Source organism: Phyllobates terribilis, unplaced genomic scaffold (genome assembly GCF_046119375.1).
Source record: "Phyllobates terribilis strain yellow unplaced genomic scaffold, ASM4611937v1 Scaffold_4__5_contigs__length_816908805, whole genome shotgun sequence".
Taxonomy (NCBI): domain Eukaryota; kingdom Metazoa; phylum Chordata; class Amphibia; order Anura; family Dendrobatidae; genus Phyllobates; species Phyllobates terribilis.
In genome coordinates this window covers 673,672,787-673,699,848 of record NW_027362764.1, presented here as the reverse complement: position 1 = coordinate 673,699,848, position 27,062 = coordinate 673,672,787, and the positions used below count along the sequence as shown (strand labels likewise).

General features: G+C 45.8%; 1 non-coding gene and 7 pseudogenes across 1 annotated transcript; all 8 read right to left on the bottom strand.

The window, feature by feature from the left end:
* Positions 1-4,993: 4,993 nt before the first annotated feature.
* LOC141269991 (5S ribosomal RNA) lies at positions 4,994-5,113 on the bottom strand (annotated as a pseudogene).
* A 621-nt stretch (positions 5,114-5,734) lies between these two features.
* Positions 5,735-5,853, bottom strand: LOC141266832 (5S ribosomal RNA). The gene has a single exon (XR_012320853.1). It is a non-coding gene; the product is annotated as a 5S ribosomal RNA (ribosomal RNA).
* A 940-nt stretch (positions 5,854-6,793) lies between these two features.
* Positions 6,794-6,913, bottom strand: LOC141267325 (5S ribosomal RNA; annotated as a pseudogene).
* Positions 6,914-14,566: 7,653 nt separating this feature from the next.
* LOC141268129 (5S ribosomal RNA) lies at positions 14,567-14,686 on the bottom strand (annotated as a pseudogene).
* Positions 14,687-15,307: 621 nt separating this feature from the next.
* Positions 15,308-15,426, bottom strand: LOC141267824 (5S ribosomal RNA; annotated as a pseudogene).
* Positions 15,427-16,367: 941 nt separating this feature from the next.
* Positions 16,368-16,487, bottom strand: LOC141268660 (5S ribosomal RNA; annotated as a pseudogene).
* Positions 16,488-17,092: 605 nt separating this feature from the next.
* On the bottom strand, positions 17,093-17,211 carry LOC141268104 (5S ribosomal RNA; annotated as a pseudogene).
* Positions 17,212-18,151: 940 nt separating this feature from the next.
* LOC141269485 (5S ribosomal RNA) lies at positions 18,152-18,271 on the bottom strand (annotated as a pseudogene).
* Positions 18,272-27,062: the final 8,791 nt, after the last annotated feature.

Sequence of the window (27,062 nt, the reverse complement as noted above, 5' to 3'; positions counted from 1 at the left end):
ACCGTGCCCTCTGCAGAAGGCCATCTAGTCTGGGATAGTGGGCTAAAAATTGCTGGACAACCAGGTTCAACACGTGAGCCATACAAGGCACGTGTGTGACATTGCCCCGGCGAAGGGCCGCACCCAGGTTTGCAGCATTGTCGCACACGGCCTTCCCTGGTTTCAGGTCCAGTGGAGACAACCATTCATGAAATTGGTTCTCCAGAGCTGACCACAACTCCTCAGCTGTGTGACTCACATTTCCCAGACATTTCAATGTAAAAACCGCCTGATGACGTTGAGCCCTACTGCCAGCATAGTAAGGAGGTGTGCAGGATCCCTTCTGCGCAGTTAGAAAGCTTGTGGCATGACCAGACAGGCTTTGGGTGCAGGTGGAAGACCGAGAGGAGGTTGAGGAGGCAGAAGCAGTGTAGGAAAAATGACATAAAGAGGATTAACGCACAACTCGTGGGGACGGCAAGACTTGAACAGCAGCCCCTTGTCCTGCTGTCACCATAGTTACCCAGTGCCCAGTCAGCGACATGTAACGCCCCTGTCCATGCCTACTCGTCCAAGTGTCTGTGGTGAAATGCACCCTGTCACACACAGAGTTTCTCAAAGAAGCGGTGATGTTGTGTGCGACATGCTGGTGGAGCGCAGGCACACCTTTCTTTGAGAAGTAGTGCCGACTGGGCATCTGGTACTGGGGCACTGCGACGGACATAAGGTCTCGAAAATCCTCTGTGTCCACCAGGCGGAAAGGCAGCATTTCTGTAGCCAAGAGCTTGCAGATGGTGAAATTCAACCTCTTAGCTTTCTCATGGCTAGGAGGAAATGGTCTTTTACTTGTCCACATCTGAGGGACCGAGGGCTGGCTATTGTGCTTAGACGGGGTTGATAAGGGTGTCCCCGGCAAACTGCCGGTCTGTGAGGAAGATGCAGGCGGACATGTTAGGTTGCCTTGATCCAAAGGTGGTGCTATCGATGTCGGACAGCGCTCAAGACCAGCTGGTGTTACCACCTCCAAAGAAAATGATGACCTGCCAATCACGCTGGCTGTTGCTGGTAAAGAGGTGGCAGGTCTGCGCCCCAAAACAGGTGTGACTGCTGTCCCCCCAGTCACAGAGGATGAAGAGGCCGCGGATGCACAAGATATGGCAGACGGTGGTTGGCCCGGCCGGCTAGACCGCATTGTAGCACACTGAGCTTCCCACTGCAACTTATGCTTCATGTCCATGTGCCGGTTCATGCATGAAGTACTCAAACTATGTATTTTTTGGCCTCTACTTAGCTTTTGCTGACAAATGTTACAGATAACACGAGTTGGGTCATCTTTATCGATCTGAAAAAATGCCCAGGCTATGCAAGGCTTAGCACCCATGCGACCTGAAGAGCCACCACGACTTGTGGTGAGAGGCAGAGTTGTGTTTGAGGATGCAGTTGTTGACGTGCTTCCAGTACTACGTCTCTGTCCAGGAAGGCGCAACCTGACCTCGTCGTCACTAGCATCTTCCTCCACCTCCTCTGCTGACCTCATCTCTTGGCTGACTGTGGGTTGACAGTAAGTGGGATCTCCAACCTCATCATCATCACCCTGTGCGTTATCACACCCGTCGTCCTCAGAGCCAACCTGTTCCTGCCCTGACAAAAAACTAAAGTTGTCGCTCCAATCAGGTATTTGAGTCTTATCATCGTCTTCCTCATTGTCTCCACCAACAGGAGTTACAGTTTGGGAATGAGGGTCTACATTATGGTCAGAACCTTCTGCATCTGGTCCTGGATCCGACTCATAAAGATTCTGGGCATCAGTGCAGATCATTTCCTCGTCTGGATTCACAGAAACGCTGGAGTTGACCTCTGATTCCCAGGCTATAGTATGAGTAAACAGCTCTGCAGACTCAACCATCTGTTCTACCTCATACTCAGACGGGCAGCTGGAGATTTGGGAGCTGTGAGGAAGCAAGTGCGATTTGGGTGACACCTTTGAGGACTGGAGTATTTGTGATGTTGAAGTTGATGTGGAGGAGAGCCCACTTAAAGGAGCACTTGATATCCGTTGAAGCACCTGCTGTTTTTGTGCCTCATCTGGAATTTGTAGCGATTGGCGTGGCCGTAAGAAAGGGATCTTATCACATTGTCCGCTAAAAGAAGTAGACATTTTAGTTTGGCTGGAAGATGGTCTTTCTTCTGCACCTACCCCACGGACACAACCGTTTTTCCCCTTCCCAACATGCCTATTCCCCTTTCCACCAGCAGCAGGCCTTTTTCCACTCATGTTGGTGGTTAACTAATTCACAACTCTGGAGTTGTTTGCACAAAAAAACAATGGATGGTAACCGAGCAGAGCTGAGTGGCCAAACTGTGGTATTAGGCCAAAACTATTGGCTGGGTTAGATGCAGAAAAAAATTATTTTTAATTTGCAACCTGATGGAGGTCAGTATAGATGGACTAATAGACCAAGTCCCACACACCGCTAGAAGCCCAAATATTTTTTCAGAGCTAGATGCAGAAAATTTTTTTATTCAATTTGCAACCTGATGGAGGTCAGTATAGATGGACTAATAGACCAAGTCCCACACACTGCTAGAAGCCCAAATATTTTTTCAGAGCTAGATGCAGAAAAAAATTATTTTTAATTTGCAACCTGATGGAGGTCAGTATAGATGGACTAATAGACCAAGTCCCACACACCGCTAGAAGCCCAAATATTTTTTCAGAGCTAGATGCAGAAAAAAATTATTTTTAATTTGCAACCTGATGGAGGTCAGTATAGATGGACTAATAGACCAAGTCCCACACACCGCTAGAAGCCCAAATATTTTTTCAGAGCTAGATGCAGAAAAAAATTATATTCAATTTGCAACCTGCTGGAGGTCAGTATAGAAGGACTAATAGAACAAGTCCCACACACTGCTAGAAGCCCAAATATTTTTTCAGAGCTAAATGAAGAAAAAAATTATTTTTAATTTGCAACCTGATGGAGGTCAGTATAGATGGACTAATAGACCAAGTCCCACACACTGCTAGAAGCCCAAATATTTTTTCAGAGCTAGATGCAGAAAAAAATTATTTTTAATTTGCAACCTGATGGAGGTCAGTATAGATGGACTAATAGACCAAGTCCCACACACCGCTAGAAGCCCAAATATTTTTTCAGAGCTAGATGCAGAAAAAAATTATTTTTAATTTGCAACCTGATGGAGGTCAGTATAGATGGACTAATAGACCAAGTCCCACACACCGCTAGAAGCCCAAATATTTTTTCAGAGCTAGATGCAGAAAAAAATTATATTCAATTTGCAACCTGCTGGAGGTCAGTATAGAAGGACTAATAGAACAAGTCCCACACACTGCTAGAAGCCCAAATATTTTTTCAGAGCTAAGTGAAGAAAAAAATTATTTTTAATTTGCAACCTGATGGAGGTCAGTATAGATGGACTAATAGACCAAGTCCCACACACTGCTAGAAGCCCAAATATTTTTTCAGAGCTAGATGCAGAAAAAAATTATTTTTAATTTGCAACCTGATGGAGGTCAGTATAGATGGACTAATAGACCAAGTCCCACACACTGCTAGAAGCCCAAATATTTTTTCAGAGCTAGATGCAGAAAAAAATTATTTTTAATTTGCAACCTGATGGAGGTCAGTATAGATGGACTAATAGACCAAGTCCCACACACCGCTAGAAGCCCAAATATTTTTTCAGAGCTAGATGCAGAAAAAAATTATATTCAAATTGCAACCTGCTGGACGTCAGCATAGAAGGACTAATAGAACAAGTCCCACACACTGCTAGAAGCCCAAATATTTTTTCAGAGCTAAATGAAGAAAAAAATTATTTTTAATTTGCAACCTGATGGAGGTCAGTATAGATGGACTAATAGACCAAGTCCCACACACTGCTAGAAGCCCAAATATTTTTTCAGAGCTAGATGCAGAAAAAAATTATATTCAGTTTGCAACCTGATGGAGGTCAGTATAGATGGACTAATAGAATGATGCTATGCCCAAAAGATTTTACTTCACTAGGTGCAGTAAAAAAATTGGTATTCTATACACAGGTGGTATATCTTGCAACACAGATAGGCTACTCCACTGACTAACACACTCTGCAATAGGCCAAAAAGGATTAGCTTTGCTAGATTCAGCCAAATGCTGTGAAAAAAACTTGCACAGCACTGGCACAGACCTGCCTGGCAAAAACTGATAGGAACTGATGTAACCTAGTCCTGAAAAGGACTCCAATTACAATTAGTCTTTGCTCCCACAATCTATCTATTTAAGAGCACAGACCTGCCTGATAAAAGTCGTAGGAAATGCTGTAACCTAGTCCTTAAAAGGACTGCAATCACAACTATTCCCTACTCCCAAGCTATCTGTATATTTGTGCGAAAATTGGCTTGAAATTAACAAGGTATAGCGCACACAGCAACAGCGGTGCCGTCTAACACGCAGCTGCAGCAGTGAGAAAATGGTGGCGACGGGGAAAATGGCTTGGTCTTATAGGGCAAGGACATGTGACATACACTGCCAATCACACATGCCCTTGCTTGTGTGAAAAAAAGCACTTCGCTCCGTGTGTGCGCTGCTGATAGGCTGACAGATTGCACCTCCCCACTGCAAATGCGGGAAAGAGAAAAAAAAATGGAGATCTTCATTGTTCCTGCAGAGATCCATCCCCTGCCCCTCCCCCCGCCCCGCTGTACACTCAAACTGCGTATTAACATTAATTTTCATCATTACTGAGAAAAAATCCAGTTATGATTTTGGTGCACGAACAGTTATCGAACATAACCTCGAACAGCCGAATTTTTCTCAAATTGTTCGTGTTCGCCGACCGGCTCGAACACCGCCCAAAACAGCTCGAATTTGAGATTGGCGAACAGTTCTAGTAGAACAACGCTCATCTCTAGCCTTGGGGCTTCCATCATCTAAGTTACTTAAGGTCGGTGTCCGGCAAGGCGCCGTTCCATGCTAGCCGAGCTGGGCAGTAGGGCAAAACGTCTTAAAATGATCTACAGCACACGATGTTCCCAGGAGGTCTCCCATCCAAGTACTGTCCAATCCCAGCCCTGCTTTGCTTCCAAGATCAGACAAGATCAGGCGTATCCAAGGTGGTATGGCCAGTAGACGCTGCTCAATCCATCGCCCGGCCAGCCTTTCTCAGGATCGCTTGGTGGCGAGCAATCTGGCCGTGACGGGGCGGGCTCCGAAGGGTCCATGCAAAGGCTGTGCCGTCCCTACAGGTGTGGTTTGTTTAGCAGTGATTCACCCGCCGCATCAGGTGTCTTCAAAAATGGCTCGCCACAGGGTCTCCTCCAGGGTAAACCCTTCATCGCGGTAATGTGACAGAAAGAGCAAGCTGGACCCGTAACTTGGGGACGGAGCGAGACGTCCAGGGGTGAATGAAGGAAGAGGGTGAGATGGTTGCCAGTGACTTTGAGCTGCTCTTCAGGGGGGAGGGTTGTGTTGCCTGCAAAGGTCCTCTGCTTGGGGTTACCGGTGGTTGCCTCCAGCCACGCGGGAGACGCTGGTCCTGGTGAAAAGGAGCCTAGTATTAAAAGTAAAGAAGCAACAATGCTGGAGGCCCACGGTGATCAGAAGGATGCTGGTATTTTGCAGAGATGAAATAGCGCAAGAGAGAAAGCAAATGAAAAAAAGAAAAGAGAATGAATGTGTGCACTTGTGAAAGGGAATGGAAAAAAGGCATAGAAGAGAGTGCCCCCTGCTGGTGGAAGGAAGGAAAAAGCAAAAGCCTACAGCTCTTGGTATTCCCAGGCAGTCTCCCATCCAAGTACTAACCAAGCCCAACCCTGCTTATCTTCCAAGATCAGATGAAATCGGGCGTGTTCAGGGTGGTGTGGCCATAGGCATAGACAAGCTTCTCACTTGCTGCTTTTCTACTTTGAAGTCTGGCTGCAGGCTGCCCTTTCCAGTGCTCAGCAAGACCAGGTCCTTTTGTGCTTTCCCTTCTCTTCAATTTTTTTGCTGGCTTCCTTAAAAGGTCTTGTAGACAGAACACCTCACTCAGAGCCGCTGAGTTCACTGATCGGCTGCAGCACTGTCGACGGAACGTCAGCTTCACGGCCAATGCCACAGGCCTGGAGCAGAGGCGAGACTCACCAGTAGACCCGGGTAGGGTGAGTAGAGCGTGGTTAGTTGCTTTCTAATAGCCTGCAGCCGGGGATTAACTTTTAATGAAAGAGAACAATCCCTTTGACTGTCTGCAGCGCGCCACACCTAGGAAGCACACTCTCACACACAAGCCAGCATGCACACGTGCTCGCACGTGACAACACCCCCTATCTGCCCCTACAACCTCTCCGTCACCATGCGTCAGACTCTCCTGCCTGTTTTATGATTTCAGGGCCCTAGCAGGAATCACCCCCCCTCCCCAATTCCTTCCGCACCTTCCTTGCCTTCCTTGCACTGAGGTTAGCTCTTTGTCAAACGTCTGGCTTGGTTACACAAGCTTCTTTGCAGAGAAACATGTTACTTCTGCTGGCCCTCGCTAGGCGGCCGGCATCCAAAACCTTCCCTGGGCACCTGCTGAAAGCCTGGCACCTTCACTGCCCCGGGTGCTTTTAATGCCATCATTTCCACACGGCGAGCTGCGGAGTCAATAAGCACTCCTAGCCGTGGCAAGGAGCTCGGTGTCAGGCCTGTGTGAAGGCGGCGGGGTAGCGTACTTAACTGCCAACTGGCTCAGAGGCCTTGGGGCTTCAATCATCTAAGTTACTTAAGGTCGGTGTCCGGCAAGGCGCCGTTCCATGCTAGCCGAGCTGGGCAGTAGGGCAAAACGTCATCAAAATGGTCTACAGCACCCGGTGTTCCCAGGAGGTCTCCCATCCAAGTACTGTCTGAGCCCAGCCCTGCTTTGCTTCCGAGATCAGACGAGATCGGGCGTATCCAAGGTGGTATGGCCAGTAGACGCTGCTCGATCCATCGCCCGGCCAGCCTTTCTCAGGATCGATTGGTGGCGAGCAATCTGGCCGTGACGGGGCGGGCTCCGAAGGGTCCATGCAAAGGCTGTGCCGCACTACAGGTGTGGTTTGTTTAGCAGTGATTCACCCGCCGCATCAGGTGTCTTCAAAAATGTCTCGGCGCAGGGTCTCCTGCAGGCTAAAACCTTCATCGCGGTAATGTGACAGAAAGAGCAAGCTGGACCCGTAACTTGGGGGCGGAGCGAGACGTCCAGGGGTGAATGAAGGAAGAGGGTGAGATGGTTGCCAGTGACTTTGAGCTGCTCTTCAGGGGGGAGGGTCGTGTTGCCTGCAAAGGTCTTCTGCTTGGGGTTACCGGTGGTTGCCTCCAGCCACCCGGGAGACGCTGGTCCTGGTGAAAAGGAGCCTAGTATTAAAAGTAAAGAAGCAACAATGCTGGAGGCCCACGGTGATCAGAAGGATGCTGGTATTTTGCAGAGATGAAATAGCGCAAGAGATAAAGCAAATGAAAAAAAGAAAAGAGAATGAATGTGTGCACTTGTGATAGGGAATGGAAAAAAGGCATAGAAGAGAGTGCCCCCTGCTGGTGGAAGGAAGGAAAAAGCAAAAGCCTACAGCACCTGGCATTCCCAGGCGGTCTCTGTTAAATGGTTAATTATGGAAATTCATTTGGAATGTTAATCGATAATCATTTTTCTGAGTTCTATGCCTCAGCCATCGTGTCTAGTTGACATGCGCTATTTGTGTGTGTATTTTTGGTTCACTACCATATGTAGAACAGGTGTCCATACGACTGGCTATAAAAGCCCATGGTACAGAAAGGGGGGGCGCTCTTGCTCTGCCCACCCCACAAGACACAGAATCTTCATGCTGAGAAGCAGATGACATGTAGGCCTGGACACATGCTGGACAAAGACATGATTTACCAGCCAGGATCCAAGGAAAGATGGGTGAATCTCAACAATTAAGCTAATTATGGACAAATGGACAATTACTTTATAACTAATTATTGTATGTACCTGCTGCAATCTGATTCTTTTTAATGGACAATCCAAGAATAAATAGATACATTTTTTATAAGAATATCGTGATATTGTTACTTTGAGAAGTCCTCAGTAGAAAAAAATAATACAGGAAGAGTATTATTTTACAATGGTGAGCCAGCCAGTCCTGTTTTTTTGTTTTTTAAATTAAGTAAGTGAATTTCTTCCGTGAACAAGGGGGGAGTCCTGACGAGCTGAACAGCTGTTGTTCACCTGTCAGTAAATTCACTAGTTTGTCACGAGAAGCAGAAAGGACCTACAGACTGAGGAAAGACAGGAAGCAGAGGTACTAACAAGGAACAGAATCACACAGGAAAAGAATAAGACGAACTGAAGACAGGACGTGCTGATAAAGAGAAGCCAAGGAATCTTAAGGTAAGCAAAATATGGATATAATTTCTTCTTTTGCTAAACAAAGTAATATTAATTTCAAAGTTAATGTAGGAGATGACATAGAAGTTTTGTGGCTCAGTTTATACAAAGAATGTGAATTGCAGAATTTACAGTTAACTTCTAAATTGGTAAATAGAGACAAACAGAAATTGAGAAATATTCTACATTTGGTAGATTTTTTTCATAGTCTTGTGTTAGAGATTTCTAAGCAGGAAAATAGTGTAGAAGTGTCAGACGGTGATACTGATTCAGACTGTAATGTGGAAAATGAACAAGAAGTAAGACACGTGTCTGTAACTGAAGGTGACCTTGGGTCTGACCAAGAGACGGACATACAGAAACCTGACATGGGAGGAGACATGACTGACATACAAGAAACCGACAAACTAGGTGATGTGGGAGGAGACGTGAGTGACGTAGGAGGAACGGACGTACAAGAGCCACTAAAAATATCAGAGAATTCTGGAATTACCTAGGCTCAACTCCAAATTAAAATGAGGAAAAATTTGCTGAAATTATACAAAATCATGCCAAAATATGATGTCAAAATCCATGCCTGTAGAAATTCAGAGACATTTGAGAGCTTCTCTGATAAGTTTGATTTATCCAATGAGGAGACGAATCAATTATTTAAAATATGGATTCCTGTGACATTGTCCAGACGTTTACATTTAATGCCCTGTGAAAATGACTCTCCTAATGGATGGGAAAATGATTTGGACAGATTAAGATATTTGTTTTATTGTGTCACAAAGGATTTTCCCAACATAGAAGATCTGCAGAAACTAAGGATTGGTAGGAAGGAATGTACATATATATTCATGTCCATATTTGAACGGTTGTACAAAGCTCTCATCAAAAATGGAAAAGTACAACATATGATAACAACTTTTGTACAAAAATTCAAATTCCTAAATTCAGTTTCCCAAGTTATGGCATCACAAAAAAATTCATTATTTGAATGTGCACAGATGCTGGATTTTGTTAGAAAACATGAGAATCGTGAAAAGAAAATAAATCAAGCTAAATTTATAAAACCAGGAAAGGTAAAATCTTACCAAAAGCCAATATCAAACTCTCCTAGACTGAGTCATCCCCATAGTGAACTCTATCAAATACGCAGAAGATTACATATATGTTATAAGCCATATCAGCCAGTGCAAAGATCCATCTCTCCACAGAATGAGTTAATTCTCAGTCAGAACTGTGATTCTCTAAAAAGGAAAATGGCTGCAACTGATGGACAGAGACAGGTGAGACGACCAACTCACAGTGACGTCATGGAATGTGGACAGAAGAACAGGCAGTTCTCTGAGGTTTTGAAGGATAGAAAAATGTCTTTCCTAAATAGGGCGTTCCTGGAGATATTTGAGAGAGACAGAAGATTTGGTTTAGGGAGTGGCTAAGGAAAAACTGTAATTATAATGTTGTATCAAAATGTAATACAATGTCTCAATATTTATTTATAATCTTATACAGTAAAATTGTAGTTACATAGTTTCTAATAGTTCATATATATATATATATATATATATATATATATATATATATATATATACACTTGTCTAAGTAGAGATTGCGTATAATTGTATTTATATATACGTTTATAAAATATATATATATATATTAATTAATAAATTAGAACTTCATATATATAAATTTAAGTAGCAATATTTTGAATTACATTAGAACCAACCAATATATGTATAAGATATTTAAATAAATCTGTTTCTGTATGAATTTGATATTTAATTTTATTTTCTTATATTTCCTTAGAGTTTTCATTCCAAAGCAGGATTTGATCAAAGATCTCTAAAATGGATTTATTTCTTTATTCACACAGGAAGTGAAAAAATTGCATGATTTTATGTGTATAACATTTTAAAATAATAACAATATATCTAGTTGAACTATAATATATATGTAATACTTATTAATTCTTTTGTGTTGCTAATATTTTCTGTGCATGAAGTGTTCGTGCAAATTAAAGTAGCTTTACAGCATGACTTGTGACAGCTGCGGCCTTTGAACTTTGAGCTAATAGTATAGTATCCCATTCATTCTATTTTCAACTGATGTAACTTTAGACCGGGCAGCCAGTGAAAAAAGAATCTAAGACAAGAGTTTTTTCAAGTGTCTGAAATTCCAGTGACTTACTCTCATATTATATAATATGTACTTGGGGAATATTCAAAGAAATATAAAGATATTCAATTGATATGGCAATGCGCATTAATAAATTGGGATACAACAATTTTGGGTTAAATATATATATATATATATATATCTAAAACTTCATATGTGGAATGTTTGAGTTGAACAGATCTGTGAATGTCAGAGTGAAGGTGACAGATGAGTAAATCAGCAGCTGCTAAGTGTGATTGATGTGACAGAGGCCTCGTATGTTTGTATTTTTGAAAAAAAAAATGTTTCTTTATGTGAAGGTACAAAAATATATTTAATTCTGAGGAAATTATAATACATAATTAGGTATTATCTACATATATATATTTCTATATTTCTTTAATAATTATTATTTCTTGATTTAACTAATAGTGGATAAGGGCAACCACATATCAAAATGGTTTACAAAGCAAATTTATATTTAGAATAATTTTCCACATGATAATATTCTTGAATAACTATAATATTATTTTTAATGTTTACCTAAATAGGTACACACCTCTCTTTAGTCAAATCTATGCTACTCATCGATATGAAATTTATGCACAATATTTCTAGAAGAATAATTATTTTTAATTGGGTTCTGATATATACATAAATTTTATAAAATAATATTTTTGGTATTAAGGGGGAAAATGTGTTTTTGATCCTGATTACATAATCACTTTTGATCAATACTTATTTTCCACACATTTTAATAAAGAAGAAATAATAATAAGGTACTATGGTATAATTAAGAAGGGTATTACATGCAAAGTTGCATAATTTAATATTTTTTGGTGGTACAAGGTTATGACAAATATGAAATCATCCAGATAATGGAGATATAAGGGTATTTTTTATGGAGAATATAATTACTCTGCATTTGTCATTAAAATTTAAAGGTCTTATTTTTATTTTTATTCTTATTTTTACTCTTAATTTTATTTTTCATTTTTAAAATTTTATTCTTACTTTATACTTCTTATTTTTCTATTTTTTCACTTTTTAATTCTCATTTGATTTTATTTGAGTTCAATATCTCAATTGAGAAAACACAATATTTAATAAAGTAATGTCTAATACAAGAGTATTGCTTCATTAAATATATATTGCTAAGGATAAAAATGTTTACATTTTCTGAGTAAACACAACAATTCATTCATTCATTTATTCATTCATTCATTCATTCATACATTCATATATTTATTCATTTTTGTTCAGGAGTATACATTCTTTGATATTATTGATTTAATAAAGATATAAAAACTTGTTTTTTCAAAATACACTGACACCTATGGGTTGGAAAAGGTAATTACACCTATGACATAAAAATGTTCTATCATATGGAGAACTTGATTGATAATGAATTATTATCTATTATTGTTTATTATTCCAAACATAATTTATTTTAATATTTTGATAATAATTAGATGGATATTACTGATTGCTATGGTACGCTGTGATATTATAGGTTAGGAAAAACTGCCAGATTTGGTATCAGATTAGGGAATGAAGACTTCAATCAAGACATCGCAATTATGAATTCTATCTTAATAAAGACTTTTAATTTTTATAAATCAAAGAGATTCTCAAAAGTTACAAGAAGAAGCAACTGATATCCGGACGTCTCAGAAGGTAACAGGTGTGAATGCTGAGTGTTATAATAGACTGTGTCCATTACATACAATACAATTCACACCACTGATCACCAGGACGGCAGAGGACGATGATCCTATATGTACTGTGTTGTGTTCAAGTTTCATCACGTTCCACTGGTTTCTTATCACCTGCAACGCTTCAATGAAAGCTGGTGAACAGGTAATACCTGGCATATGTGTCCTGTATATAAAGGACTGAGTATTGGTTATGGTGCTATATAAAGCAGGAAAGTGTCAAGTTAACCCTTGCTTTACTGACCAAAGACGTCACATCTGTTCCAAAAGTGACACGAGACCAGTGCGGACACACGAAAGATTCCAAAGACGATCCAACGTAAGTCCAGGTGACACTGCACAGATATTAAAGCTACATTTCATCCATGGACTTTGTTTTCTTATCAACTGACACACATGATCTTTCTAATAAAGAGTACAGTTTATGGACTGAACAATAATGAACACAATTATGGACTGTACAATATCTACATGCTGTAATTTATTTCAAAGGAATTTTCATCTAAAGACTGTGTTATAAAAGAACCAAGAAGATGACGACCCGATGACATCAGATGATGACGATTGAACCCGCGATTGCTTCAATTTAGATATAGGGAAGTATAATTATACATATTAAATGAATATTAGTCACGGCTTACCATAACATGAATTCACATCATTATATAACAATAATCCGATATTGATACTATTATTACTATTATTATTATTATGGAAATTTAATGATATTGCCAAGGAAGAAGGAAAGAAAAAATGATTGATGAATGTATCTTCTTTTGAGATTTTTCAGTTAAAGTCCTTTTATTCTCAAAAAAGGGGGAAATGTTAAATGGTTAATTATGGAAATTCATTTGGAATGTTAATCGATAATCATTTTTCTGAGTTCTAGGCCTCAGCCATCGTGTCTAGTTGACATGCGCTATTTGTGTGTGTATTTTTGGTTCACTACCATATGTAGAACAGGTGTCCATACGACTGGCTATAAAAGCCCATGGTACAGAAAGGGGGGGCTCTCTTGCTCTGCCCACCCCACAAGACACAGAATCTTCATGCTGAGAAGCAGATGACATGTAGGCCTGGACACATGATGGACAAAGACATGATTTACCAGCCAGGATCCAAGGAAAGATGGGTGAATCTCAACAATTAAGCTAATTATGGACAAATGGACAATTACTTTCTAACTAATTATTGTATGTAACTGCTGCAATCTGATTCTTTTTAATGGACAATCCAAGAATAAATAGATACATTTTTTTATAAGAATATCGTGATATTGATACTTTGAGAAGTCCTCAGTAGAAAAAAATAATACAGGTAGAGTATTATTTTACAGTCTCCCATCCAAGTACTAACCAGGCCTGCCCCTGCTTAGCTTCTGAGATCAGATAAGATCGGGCGTGTTCAGGGTGGTGTGGCCGTAGGCAGAGACAAGACTCTCACTTGCTGCTTTTCTACTTTGACGTCTGGCTGCCGGCTGCCCTTTCCAGTGCTCAGCAAGACCAGGTCCTCTTGTGCTTTCCCTTCTCTTCAATTTTTTTGCTGGCTCCTTAAAAGGTCTTGTAGACACAACGCCCCACTCAGAGCCGCTGAGCTCACTTTTCGGCTGCAGCTCTGTAGACGGAACGTCAGCTTCACGGCCAATGCCACAGGCCGGGAGCAGAGGCGAGAATCACCGGTAGACCCGGGTAGGGTGAGTAGAGCGCGGTTAGTTGCTTTCTAATAGGCTGCAGCCGGGGATTAACTTTTAATGAAAGGGAACAATACCTTTGACTGTCTGCAGCGCGCCACACCTAGGAAGCGCACTCTCACACACAAGCCAGCATGCACACATGCTCGCACGTGACAACACCCCCTAACTGCCCCTACAACCTCTCCGTTACCATGCGTCAGACTCTCCTGCCTGTTTTATGATTTCAGGGCCCTAGCAGTAATCACCCCCCCCTCCCCAATTCCTTCCGCACCTTCCTTGCCTTCCATGCTCTGAGGTTAGCTCTTTGTCAGCCGTCTGGCTTGGTTACACAAGCTTCTTTGCAGAGAAACATGTTACTTCTGCTGGCCCTCGCTAGGCGGCCGGCATCCAAAACCTTCCCTGGACACCTGATGAAAGCCTGGCCCCTTCACGACCCCGGGTGCTTTTAACGCCATCATTTCCACACGGCGAGCTGCGGAGTCAATAAGCACTCTTAGCCGTGGCAAGGAGCTCGGTGTCAGGCCTGCGTGAAGGCGGCGGGGTAGCGTACTTAGCTGCCAACTGGCTCAGAAGCCTTGGAGCTTCCATCATCTAAGTTACTTAAGGTCGGTGTCCGGCAAGGCGCCGTTCCATGCTAGCCGAGCTGTTCAGTAGGTAAAAACGTCATCAAAATGGTCTACAGCACCCGATGTTCCCAGGAGGTCTCCCATCCAAGTACTGTCCGAGCCCAGCCCTGCTTTGCTTCCGAGATCAGATGAAATCGGGAGTATCCAAGGTGGTACGGCCAGTAGAAGCTGCTCGATCCATCGCCCGGCCAGCCTTTCTCAGGATCGCTTGGTGGCGAGCAATCTGGCCGTGGCGGGGCGGGCTCCGAAGGGTCCATGCAAAGTCTGTGCCGTCCCTACAGGTGTGGTCTGTTTAGCTGTGATTCACCCGCTGCATCAGGTGTCTTCAAAAATGGCTCGGCGCAGGGTTTCCTGCAGGCTAAACCCTTCATCGCGGTAATGTGACAGAAAGAGCAAGCTGGACCCGTAACTTGGGGGCGGAGCGAGACGTCCAGGGGTGAATGAAGGAAGAGGGTGAGATGGTTGCCAGTGACTTTGAGTTGCTCTTCAGGGGGGAGGGTCGTGTTGCCTGCAAAGGTCTTCTGCTTGGGGTTACCGGTCGTTGCCTCCAGCCACGCGGGAGACGCTGGTCCTGGTGAAAAGGAGCCTAGTATTAAAAGTAAATAAGCAACAATGCTGGAGGCCCACGGTGATCAGAAGGATGCTGGTATTTTGCAGAGATGAAATTGCGCAAGAGAGAAAGCAAATGAAAAAAAGAAAAGAGAATGAATGTGTGCACTTGTGAAAGGGAATGGAAAAAACGCATAGAAGAGAGTGCCCCCTGCTGGTGGAAGGAAGGAAAAAGCAAAAGCCTACAGCACCTGGTATTCCCAGGCAGTCTCCCATCCAAGTACTAACCAGCCCTGACCCTGCTTAGCTACCAAGATCAGACAAGATTGGGTGTGTTCAGGGTGGTGTGGCCGTAGGCAGAGAAAAGCCTCTCACTTGCTGCTTTTCTACTTTGACGTCTGGCTGCCGGCTGCCCATTCCAGTGCTCAGCAAGACCAGGTCCTTTTGTGCTTTCCCTTCTCTTCAATTTTTTTGCTGGCTTCCTTAAAAGGTCTTGTATACACAACGCCCCACTCAGAGCCGCTGAGCTCACTGATCGGCTGCAGCGCTGTCGACGGAACGTCAGCTTCACGGCCAATTCCACAGGCCGGGAGCAGAGGCGAGACTCACCGGTAGACCCAAGTAGGGTTAATAGAGCGCGGTTAGTTGCTTTCTAATAGCCTGCAGCCGGGGATTAACTTTTAATGAAAGGGAACAATCCCTTTGACTGTCTGCAGCGCGCCACACCTAGGAAGCGCACTCTCACACACAAGCCAGCATGCACACGTGCTCGCATGTGACAACACCCCCTATCTGCCCCTACAACCTTTCCATCACCATGCGTCAGACTCTCCTGCCTGTTTTATGATTTCAGGGCCCTAGCAGGAATCACCCCCCCCTCCCCAATTCCTTCCGCACCTTCCTTGCCTTCCTTGCACTGAGGTTAGCTCTTTGTCAGCCGTCTGGCTTGGTTACACAAGCTTCTTTGCAGAGAAACATGTTACTTCTGCTTGCCCTCGCTAGGCGGCCGGCATCCAAATCCTTCCCTGGGCACCTGCTGAAAGCCTGGCCCCTTCACGTCCCCGGGTGCTTTTAACGCCATCATTTCCACACGGCGAGCTGCGGAGTCAAAAAGCACTCCTAGCCGTGGCAAGGAGCTTGGTGTCAGGCCTGCGTGAAGGCGGCGGGATATCGTACATAGCTGCCAACTGGCTCAGAGGCCTTGGGGCTTCCATCATCTAAGTTACTTAAGGTCGGTGTCCGGCAAGGCGCAGTTCCATGCTAGCCGAGCTGGGCAGTAGGGCAAAATGTCATCAAAATGGTCTACAGCACCCGTTGTTCCCAGGAGGTCTCCCGTTCAAGTACTGTCCGAGCCCAGCCCTGCTTTGCTTCCGAGATCAGACGAGATCGGGCGTATCCAAGGTGGTATGTCCAGTAGACGCTGCTCAAGCCATCGCCCGGCCAGCCTTTCTCAGGATCGCTTGGTGGCGAGCAATCTGGCCGTGACGTGGCGGGCTCCGAAGGGTCCATGCAAAGGCTGTGCCGTTCCTACAGGTGTGGTTTGTTTAGCAGTGATTCACCCGCCGCATCACATGTCTTCAAAAATGGCTCGGCGCAGGGTCTCCTGCAGGCTAAACCCTTCATCGCGGTAATATGACAGAAAGAGCAAGCTGGACCTGTAATTTGGGGGCGGAGCGAGACGTCCACGGGTGAATGAAGGAAGAGGGTGAGATGGTTGCCAGTGACTTTGAGCTGCTCTTCAGGGGGGAGGGTAGTGTTGCCTGCAAAGGTCTTCTGCTTGGGGCTACCGGTGGTTGCCTCCAGCCACGCGGGAGACGCTGATCCTAGTATTAAAAGTAAAGAAGCAACAATGCTGGAGGCCCACGGTGATCAGAAGGATGCTGGTATTTTGCAGAGATGAAATAGCGCAAGAGAGAAAGCAAATGAAAAAAAGAAAGAGAATGAATGTGTGCACTTGTGAAAGGGAATGGAAAAAAGGCATATAAGAGAATGCCCCCTGCTGGTGGAAGGAAGGAAAAAGCAAAAGCCTACAGCACCTGGTATTCCCAGGCGGTCTCTTATCCAAGTACTAACCAGGCCCAACCCTGCTTAGCTTGTGAGATCAGACAAGATCAGGCATGTTCAGGATGGTGTGGCCGTAGGCAGAGAAAAGCCTCTCACTTGCTGGTTTCTACTTTGACGTCTGGCTGCCGGCTGCCCATTCCAGTGCTCAGCAAGACCAGGTCCTTTTGTGCTTTCCCTTCTCTTCAATTTTTTTACTGGCTTCCTTAAAAGGTCTTGTAGACAGAAGGCCCCACTAAGAGCCGCTGAGCTCACTGATCGGCTGCAGCGCTGTCGATGGAACGTCAGCTTCACGGCCAATGCCGCAGGCCGGGAGCAGAGGCGAGACTCACCAGTAGACCCGGGTAGGGTGAGTAGAGCGCGGTTAGTTGCTTTCTAATAGCCTGCAGCCGGGGATTAACTTTTAATGAAAGGGAACAATCCCTTTGACTGTCTGCAGCGCGCCACACCTAGGAAGCGCACTCTCACACACAAGCCAGCATGCACACGTGCTCGCACGTGACAACACCCCCTATCTGCCTCTACAACCTCTCCGTCACCATGCGTCAGACTCTCCTGCCGGTTTTATGATTTCAGGGCCCTAGCAGGAATCACCCCCCCCTCCCCAATTCCTTCCGCACCTTCCTTGCCTTCCTTGCACTGAGGTTAGCTCTTTGGCAGCCGTCTAGCTTGGTTACACAAGCTTCTTTGCAGAGAAACATGTTACTTCTGCTGGCCCTCGCTAGGCGGCCGGCATCCAAAACCTTCCCTGGGCACCTGCTGAAAGCCTGGCCCCTTCACGGCCCCGGGTGCTTTTAACGCCATCATTTCCACACGGCGAGCTGCGGAGTCAATAAGCACTCCTAGCCGTGGCAAGGAGCTCGGTGTCAGCCCTGCGTGAAGGCGGCGGGGTTGCGTACTTAGCTGCCAACTGGCTCAGAGGCCTTGGGGCTTCCATCATCTAAGTTACTTAAGGTCGGTGTCCGGCAAGGCGCCGTTCTATGCTAGCCGAGCTGGGCAGTAGGGCAAAATGTCATCAAAATGGTCTACAGCACCCGGTGTTCCCAGGAGGTATCCCATCCAAGTACTGTCCGAGCCAAGCACTGCTTTGCTTCTGAGATCAGACAAGATCAGGCGTATCCAAGGTGGTATGGCCAGTAGACGCTGCTAGATCCATCGCCTGGCCAGCCTTTCTCAGGATCGCTTGGTGGCGAGCAATCTGGCCGTGACGGGGCGGGCTCCGAAGGGTCCATGCAAAGGCTGTACCGTTCCTACAGGTGTGGTTTGTTTAGCAGTGATTCACCCGCCGCATCAGGTGTCTTCAAAAATGTCTCGGCGCAGGGTCTCCTGCAGGCTAAACCCTTCATTGCGGTAATGTGACAGAAAGAGCAAGCTGGACCCGTAACTTGGGGGTGGAGCGAGACGTCCAGGGGTGAATGAAGGAAGAGGGTGAGATGGTTGCCAGTGACTTTGAGCTGCTCTTCAGGGGGGAGGGTCATGTTGCCTGCAAAGGTCTTCTGCTTGGGGTTACCGGTGGTTGCCTCCAGCCACCCGGGAGACGCTGGTCCTGGTGAAAAGGAGCCTAGTATTAAAAGTAAATAAGCAACAATGCTGGAGGCCCACGGTGATCAGAAGGATGCTGGTATTTTGCAGAGATGAAATAGCGCAAGAGAGAAAGCAAATGAAAAAAAGAAAAGAGAATGAATGTGTGCACTAGAGATGAGCGTTGTTCTACTCGAACTGTTCGCCAATCTCAAATTCGAGCTGTTTTGGGCGGTGTTCGAGCCGTTCGGCGAACACGAACAATTTGAGAAAAATTCGGCTGTTCGAGGTTATGTTCGATAACTGTTCGTGCACCAATATCATAACTGGATTTTTTCTCAGTAATGATGAAAATTAATGTTAATACGCAGTTTGAGTGTACAGCGGGGTGGGGGGAGGGGCAGGGGATGGATCTCTGCAGGAACAATGAAGATCTCCATTTTTTTTTCTCTTTCCCGCATTTACAGTGGGGAGGTGCAATCTGTCAGCCTATCAGCAGCGCACACACGGAGCGAAGTGCTTTTTTTCACACAAGCAAGGGCATGTGTGATTGGCAGTGTATGTCACATGTCCTTGCCCTATAAGACCAAGCCATTTTCCCCGTCGCCACCATTTTCTCACTGCTGCAGCTGCGTGTTAGACGGCACCGCTGTTGCTGTGTGCGCTATACCTTGTTAATTTCAAGCCAATTTTCGCACAAATATACAGATAGCTTGGGAGTAGGGAATAGTTGTGATTGCAGTCCTTTTAAGGACTAGGTTACAGCATTTCCTACGACTTTTATCAGGCAGGTCTGTGCTCTTAAATAGATAGGTTGTGGGAGTAAAGACTAATTGTAATTGGAGTCCTTTTCAGGACTAGGTTACATCAGTTCCTATCAGTTTTTGCCAGGCAGGTCTGTGCCAGTGCTGTGCAAGTTTTTTTCACAGCATTTGGCTGAATCTAGCAAAGCTAATCCTTTTTGGCCTATTGCAGAGTGTGTTAGTCAGTGGAGTAGCCTATCTGTGTTGCAAGATATACCACCTGTGTATAGAATACCAATTTTTTTACTGCACCTAGTGAAGTAAAATCTTTTGGGCATAGCATCATTCTATTAGTCCATCTATACTGACCTCCATGAGGATGCAAACTGAATCTAATTTTTTTCTGCATCTAGCTCTGAAAAAATATTTGGCCTTCTAGCAGTGTGTGGGACTTGTTCTATTAGTCCACCTATACTGACCTCCATCAGGTTGCAAACTGAATATATTTTTTTCTGCATCTACCTCTGAAAAAATATTGGGCTTCTAGCTGTGTGTGGGACTTGTTGTATTAGTCCATCTTTACTGACCTCCATCAGGTTGCAAACTGAATATATTTTTTTCTGCATCTACCTCTGAAAAAATATTGGGCTTCTAGCTGTGTGTGGGTCTTGTTCTATTAATCCATCTATACTGACCTCCATCAGGTTGCAAACTGAATATAATTTTTTTCTGCATCTAGCTCTGAAAAAATATTTGGCCTTCTAGTAGTGTGTCGGACTTTCTCTATTAGTCCATCTATACTGACCTCCATCAGGTTGCAAATTAAAAATAATTTTTATCTGCATCTACAGTACCTCTGAAAAAATATTTGGGCTTCTAGCTGTGTGTGGGACTTGTTGTATTAGTCCATATATACTGACCTCCATCAGGTTGCAAACTGAATATAATTTTTTTCTGCATCTAGCTCTGAAAAAATATTTGGCCTTCTAGTAGTGTGTGGGACTTTCTCTGTTAGTCCATCTATACTGACCTCCATCAGGTTGCAAAACTGAATATATTTTTTTCTGCATCTACCTCTGAAAAAATATTGGGCTTCTAGCTGTGTGTGGGTCTTGTTCTATTAATCCATCTATACTGACCTCCATCAGGTTGCAACTAAATATAATTTTTTTCTGCATCTAGCTCTGAAAAAATATTTGGCCTTCTAGTAGTGTGTCGGACTTTCTCTATTAGTCCATCTATACTGACCTCCATCAGGTTGCAAATTAAAAATAATTTTTATCTGCATCTACAGTATCTCTGAAAAAATATTTGGGCTTCCAGCTGTGTGTGGGACTTGTTGTATTAGTCCATCTATACTGACCTCCATCAGGTTGCAAACTGAATATATTTTTTTCTGCATCTACAGTACCTCTGAAAAAATATTGGGCTTCTAGCTGTGTGTGGGACTTGTTGTATTAGTCCATCTATACTGACCTCCATCAGGTTGCAAACTGAATATATTTTTTTCTGCATCTACCTCTGAAAAAATATTGGGCTTCTAGCTGTGTGTGGGACTTGTTGTATTAGTCCATCTATACTGACCTCCATCAGGTTGCAAATTTAATATAATTTTTTTCTGCATCTAACCCAGCCAATAGTTTTGGCCTAATACCACAGTTTGGCCACTCAGCTCTGCTCGGTTACCATCCATTGTTTTTTTGTGCAAACAACTCCAGAGTTGTGAATTAGTTAACCACCAAAATGAGTGGAAAAAGGCCTGCTGCTGGTGGAAAGGGGAATAGGCGTGTTGGGAAGGGGAAAAAAGGTTGTGTCCGTGGGGTAGGTGTTAAAGCAACAGTAACATGTGCAGAAGAAAGACCATCTTCCAGCCAAACTAAAATGTCTACTTCTTTTAGCGGACAATGTGATAAGATCCATTTCCTACGGCCACGCCAATCGCTACAAATTCCAGATGAGGCACAAAAACAGCAGTTGCTTCAACGGAAATCAAGTGCTCCTTTAAGTGGGCTCTCCTCCACATCAACTTCAACATCACAAATACTCCAGTCCTCAAAGGTGTCACCCAAATCGCACTTGCTTCCTCACAGTTCCCAAATCTCCAGCTGCCCGTCTGAGTATGAGGTAGAACAGATGGTTGAGTCTGCAGAGCTGTTTACTCATACTATAGCCTGGGAATCAGAGGTCGACTCCAGCGCTTCTGTGAATCCAGACGAGGAAATGATCTGCACTGATGCCCAGAATCTTTATGAGTCGGATCCAGGACCAGACGCAGAAGGTTCTGACCATAATGTAGACCCTCATTCCCAAACTGTAACTCCTGTTGGTGGAGACAATGAGGAAGACGATGATAAGACTCAAATACCTGATTGGAGCGACAACTTTAGTTTTTTGTCAGGGCAGGAACAGGTTGGCTCTGAGGACGACGGGTGTGATAACGCACAGGGTGATGATGATGAGGTTGGAGATCCCACTTACTGTCAACCCACAGTCAGCCAAGAGATGAGGTCAGCAGAGGAGGTGGAGGAAGATGCTAGTGACGACGAGGTCAGGTTGCGCCTTCCTGGACAGAGACGTAGTACTGGAAGCACGTCAACAACTGCATCCTCAAACACAACTCTGCCTCTCACCACAAGTCGTGGTGGCTCTTCAGGTCGCATGGGTGCTAAGCCTTGCATAGCCTGGGCATTTTTTCAGATCGATAAAGATGACCCAACTCGTGTTATCTGTAACATTTGTCAGCAAAAGCTAAGTAGAGGCCAAAAAATACATAGTTTGAGTACTTCATGCATGAACCGGCACATGGACATGAAGCATAAGTTGCAGTGGGAAGCTCAGTGTGCTACAATGCGGCCTAGCCGGCCGGGCCAACCACCGTCTGCCATATCTTGTGCATCCGCGGCCTCTTCATCCTCTGTGACTGGGGGGACAGCAGTCACACCTGTTTTGGGGCGCAGACCTGCCACCTCTTTACCCGCAACAGCCAGCGTGATTGGCAGGTCATCATTTTCTTTGGAGGTGGGAACACCAGCTGGTGTTGAGCGCTGTCCGACATCGATAGCACCACCTTTGGATCAAGGCAACCTAACATGTCCGCCTGCATCTTCCTCACAGACCGGCAGTTTGCCGGGGACACCCTTATCAACCCCGTCTAAGCACAATAGCCAGCCCTCGGTCCCTCAGATGTGGACAAGTAAAAGACCATTTCCTCCTAGCCATGAGAAAGCTAAGAGGTTGAATTTCACCATCTGCAAGCTCTTGGCTACAGAAATGCTGCCTTTCCGCCTGGTGGACACAGAGGATTTTCGAGACCTTATGTCCGTCGCAGTGCCCCAGTACCAGATGCCCAGTCGGCACTACTTCTCAAAGAAAGGTGTGCCTGCGCTCCACCAGCATGTCGCACACAACATCACCGCTTCTTTGAGAAACTCTGTGTGTGACAGGGTGCATTTCACCACAGACACTTGGACGAGTAGGCATGGACAGGGGCGTTACATGTCGCTGACTGGGCATTGGGTAACTATGGTGACAGCAGGACAAGGGGCTGCTGTCCAAGTCTTGCCGTCCCCACGAGTTGTGCGTCAATCCTCTTTATGTCAAACTTCCTCCACTGCTTCTGCCTCCTCAACCTCCTCTCTGTCTTCCACCTGCACCCAAAGCCTGTCTGGTCATGCCACAAGCTTTCTAACTGCGCAGAAGGGATCCTGCACACCTCCTTACTATGCTGGCAGTAGGGCTCAACGTCTTCAGGCGGTTTTTACATTGAAATGTCTGGGAAATGTGAGTCACACAGCTGAGGAGTTGTGGTCAGCTCTGGAGAACCAATTTCATGAATGGTTGTCTCCACTGGACCTGAAACCAGGGAAGGCCGTGTGCGACAATGCTGCAAACCTGGGTGCGGCCCTTCGCCGGGGCAATGTCACACACGTGCCTTGTATGGCTCACGTGTTGAACCTGGTTGTCCAGCAATTTTTAGCCCACTATCCCAGACTAGATGGCCTTCTGCAGAGGGCACGGTCGCTGTGTGCTCACTTCCGCCGTTCGCATCCCGCAGCTCAGCGACTTACATCTCTACAGAAGTCGTTGGGCCTGCCACTTCACCGGCTAAAATGCGATGTGCCTACCCGGTGGAATTCAACTCTGCACATGTTGCAGCGACTGTGGCAGCACCGACAAGCCCTGGTGCAATACGTTCTGACGTATAGCCTGGGCCAACGAGATTCAGAGGTGGGGCAAATCACGCTGGAGGAGTGGTCTCAGATCAGGGACCTATGCACCCTTCTGCACAGTTTTGAAATGGCGACGAAGATGTTTAGTGCTGACGATGCCATTATCAGCATGACTATTCCGGTGATTTACATGCTGGAGCACATGTTAAACAGAATTCGGAGTCAGGTGGTGGCACAAGAGGAGGTGGAGGAAGTAGAGGAGGAGGAGTTGTATGCGGAATGGCTAACATCTGCAAGGTCCAGACGGTCGGCAGCACCAAGGCGGCAGGCATGTGAGGGTGGGGGAGATGGTTTTACCAGGGCGCATGGTAGCAGCCAAACTAGTGAGGAAGGTGCAGGAGCCCAGGAAGAAGTGGAGGATGAACTGATGGAAGACTCATCAGATGAGGGAGACCTTGATCACATTTCTGTTGTGCGAGGTTGGGGGGAGAGGACAGAGGAAGGAAGCATGATTGTTACCTCGCCACCAACACAACAGGGACTTGGTGCTCCTGGATGCGCAACACACATGAGTGCCTTCTTGCTGCACTACCTGCAACATGACCCTCGAATTGTGAGAATTAGAAATAATCCTGACTACTGGGTTGCCACACTGTTAGATCCCCGGTACAAAAGTAAATTTGCAGAAATTATTCCTGCCATAGAAAGGGATGCACGCATGTAGGAGTATCAGCAGAGACTGTTGCAGAATCTTACATGTGCTTTTCCACAAAATACCAGTGGTGCACGTAGTGAATCTCACAGTTCCAACTTGCCAACCGTGGGACCGTCAAGTGTTCAGCACTCAAACCGTAACAGAACCACAGTATCTGCTGGTAACATCAATTTTGCGGAATCATTTCACCACTTTTTTAGCCCATCCTTTGCAAGGCCACAGTAGACAAGAAGTCTGACACATAGTCAACGCCTAGAGACGATGGTACAGGAGTATCTCCAAGTAAACATTGAAGCCACGACTGTGTCACTGGACCCTTGCTCTTTTTGGGCTTCCAATCTGGATAAATGGCCGGAGCTAGCCACTTACGCCTTGGAGATCTTGTCATGCCCCGCAGCCAGCGTTCTGTCTGAACGTGTGTTCAGCGCTGCTGGTGGTGTGCTGACAGATAAGCGCACGCGGCTCTCCACTGATAATGTAGACAGACTCACGTTCATAAAGATGAACAAATCATGGATCCGAAACGACTTTTCTACCCCTGTGTCATCCTGGGGAGAGTAAAAGCTTGATGATTGGTTAAAATCACCCTACCAACCGTTTTAAGCTTTCAAATTACTAATCATGTTTATCTGTATCTTGACTGGAAAATAATTTGGGCTTTGTAGCAGTGTGCAGCACTGATCCTATTAGGCCATCTATAATAAGCTCCACCAGATTTAAAATTAAAAATAATTTTTAGCTGCATCTAGCCCGGAAAATAATTTTGGGGCTCCGAGATGCGCAAGACACATAAGTGCCTTCTTGCTGCACTACCTGCAGCATGACCCTCATATTGTCAGAATTCGAAGTAATCATGACTACTGGGTTGCCACACTCTTAGATCCCCCAAACTTTTCGATCAACCTTTTCATTTTAATAAAGACCAAAAAAATGGTCATTTTTGAAATTATAAGCATTAGCAGGTTGTTAGAAACTGAAATCAAACAGTTTTCAACTCAAAACTTTATTCTAGGTGATGTTACATTTTCACATAGGACCCCTTGTTCGAAAGGAGCTTCTGAACTCTCTCGTCCATTGAATTTGTCAGGTTTTGGATGGTTTCTGCTTCAATTGTTTTGCATGAGGACAGAATACCCTCCCAGAGCTGTTGCTTAGATGTGAACTGCCTCCCGCCATCATAGACACTCCTTTTAATGATGCTCCAAAGGTTCTGAATGGGGTAGAGGTCAGGGGAGCATGGGGGTCACACCATAAGTTTGTCCCCTTTTATGCCCATATCAGCCAGAGATGCAGATGTTTTATGTGCAGCATGAGATGGTGCATTATCATGCAGAAAAATGATCTTAATGTGAAATACACGGTTCTTTTTCTTGAACCATGGCAGGAAGTGCTGTTTGAGAAAATCCACATACATTATGGAGTTCATCTTTGTAGCGCCGGCGTCCCTGCCCTCTGCTAGGCAGGGACGCTGTTCCCCTCACCTCCCTGCTCCGTGCCCGGCATCCTCCTCCCGCTCTGCTGGCAGCGCGCGCTCCTTCCCGGCCACTGTGCTTAGGGCGCGCGCGCGCGCTCTCCCTCCCTCTTAAAGGGGCCGCGCGCGCCGTCCTAAGGGTCCCCGGCCAATGGCCGGAGGACTTCACCATATATAAGGCACCTCCTCCAAAATGGAGGTGCCCGAGCAATGTTGTTGCACTGTTCACTACTCTGCTTCAGCCCTCAGGTCCCGTTGCCAGTTACCTGCCAGATACCTGCCAGATTCCTGCCAGCTTGCTGTCTTATTCCTGCCTGATATTCCGCTACCTGCCTGCTAGCCTGAGGTCCGACGGTCTGCCTTACAACTCCTGTCAGTCTGTCTATGGACCAGCTTGCCCGCTCACCTGGGAGCGCACTTCAGCTACCTGCCTGCTTGCCTGAGGTCCGACGGTCTGCCTTCCAACTCCTGTCAGTCTGTCTATGGACCAGCTTGCCCGCTCACCTGGGAGCGCACATCTGCTACCTGTCTGCTAGCCTACCTGGAGGCTCCGCCGTCTCGTGCTGTGACCACCTGCCTGTCCAGTGACTCCTGTCCGCTCACCTGGGAGCGCTCATCTGCTGCCTGTCCGTTAGCCTACCTGGAGGCTCTGCCGTCACGTGCTGTGACCACCCGCTTATCCAGAGACTCTCGCCCGCTCATCTGGGAGCGCTCATCTGCCGCCTGTCTGTTGGTCTTCCTGGAGGCTCCGCCGTCACATGCTGTGACCACCCGTTTATCCAGAGACTCTCGCCTGCTAACCTGGGAGCTCAAGTCTACCATCAGCCGCCACAGGTCATACCAACCCTTTACCCAGAGACTGCCCCGGTCACTTGCCGTGACCATCTGCCCGTTCTTCCAGAGACTGTCCCGGTCACTTGCCGTGACCATCTGCCCATTCACCCAGAGACTGCCCCAGTCACTTGCCGTGATCTCCTGCCCGTTCTTCCAGAGACTGTCCCGGTCACTTGCCGTGACCATCTGCCCGTTCACCCAGAGACTGCCCCAGTCACTTGTCGTGATCTCCTGCCCGTTCTTCCAGAGACTGTCCCAGTCACCTGCTGTGACTGCCTGCCTGGTCGCCACCCGCTCCCTTACAAGGACCGCCCCCTTGTATAGTAGCTCAGAGGTTTCGCCTCCCAGACCCGTTACAGTTTGCTCGGGCCATGGAACCCGGCGGCACCCAAGCTCCCTCGCTCTCGGACCTCTGTCATGAACTGTCCCGTCAGAGGTCCCAACAGGAGTCCATCCTGGGTCACCTGCGGAATGTCAATT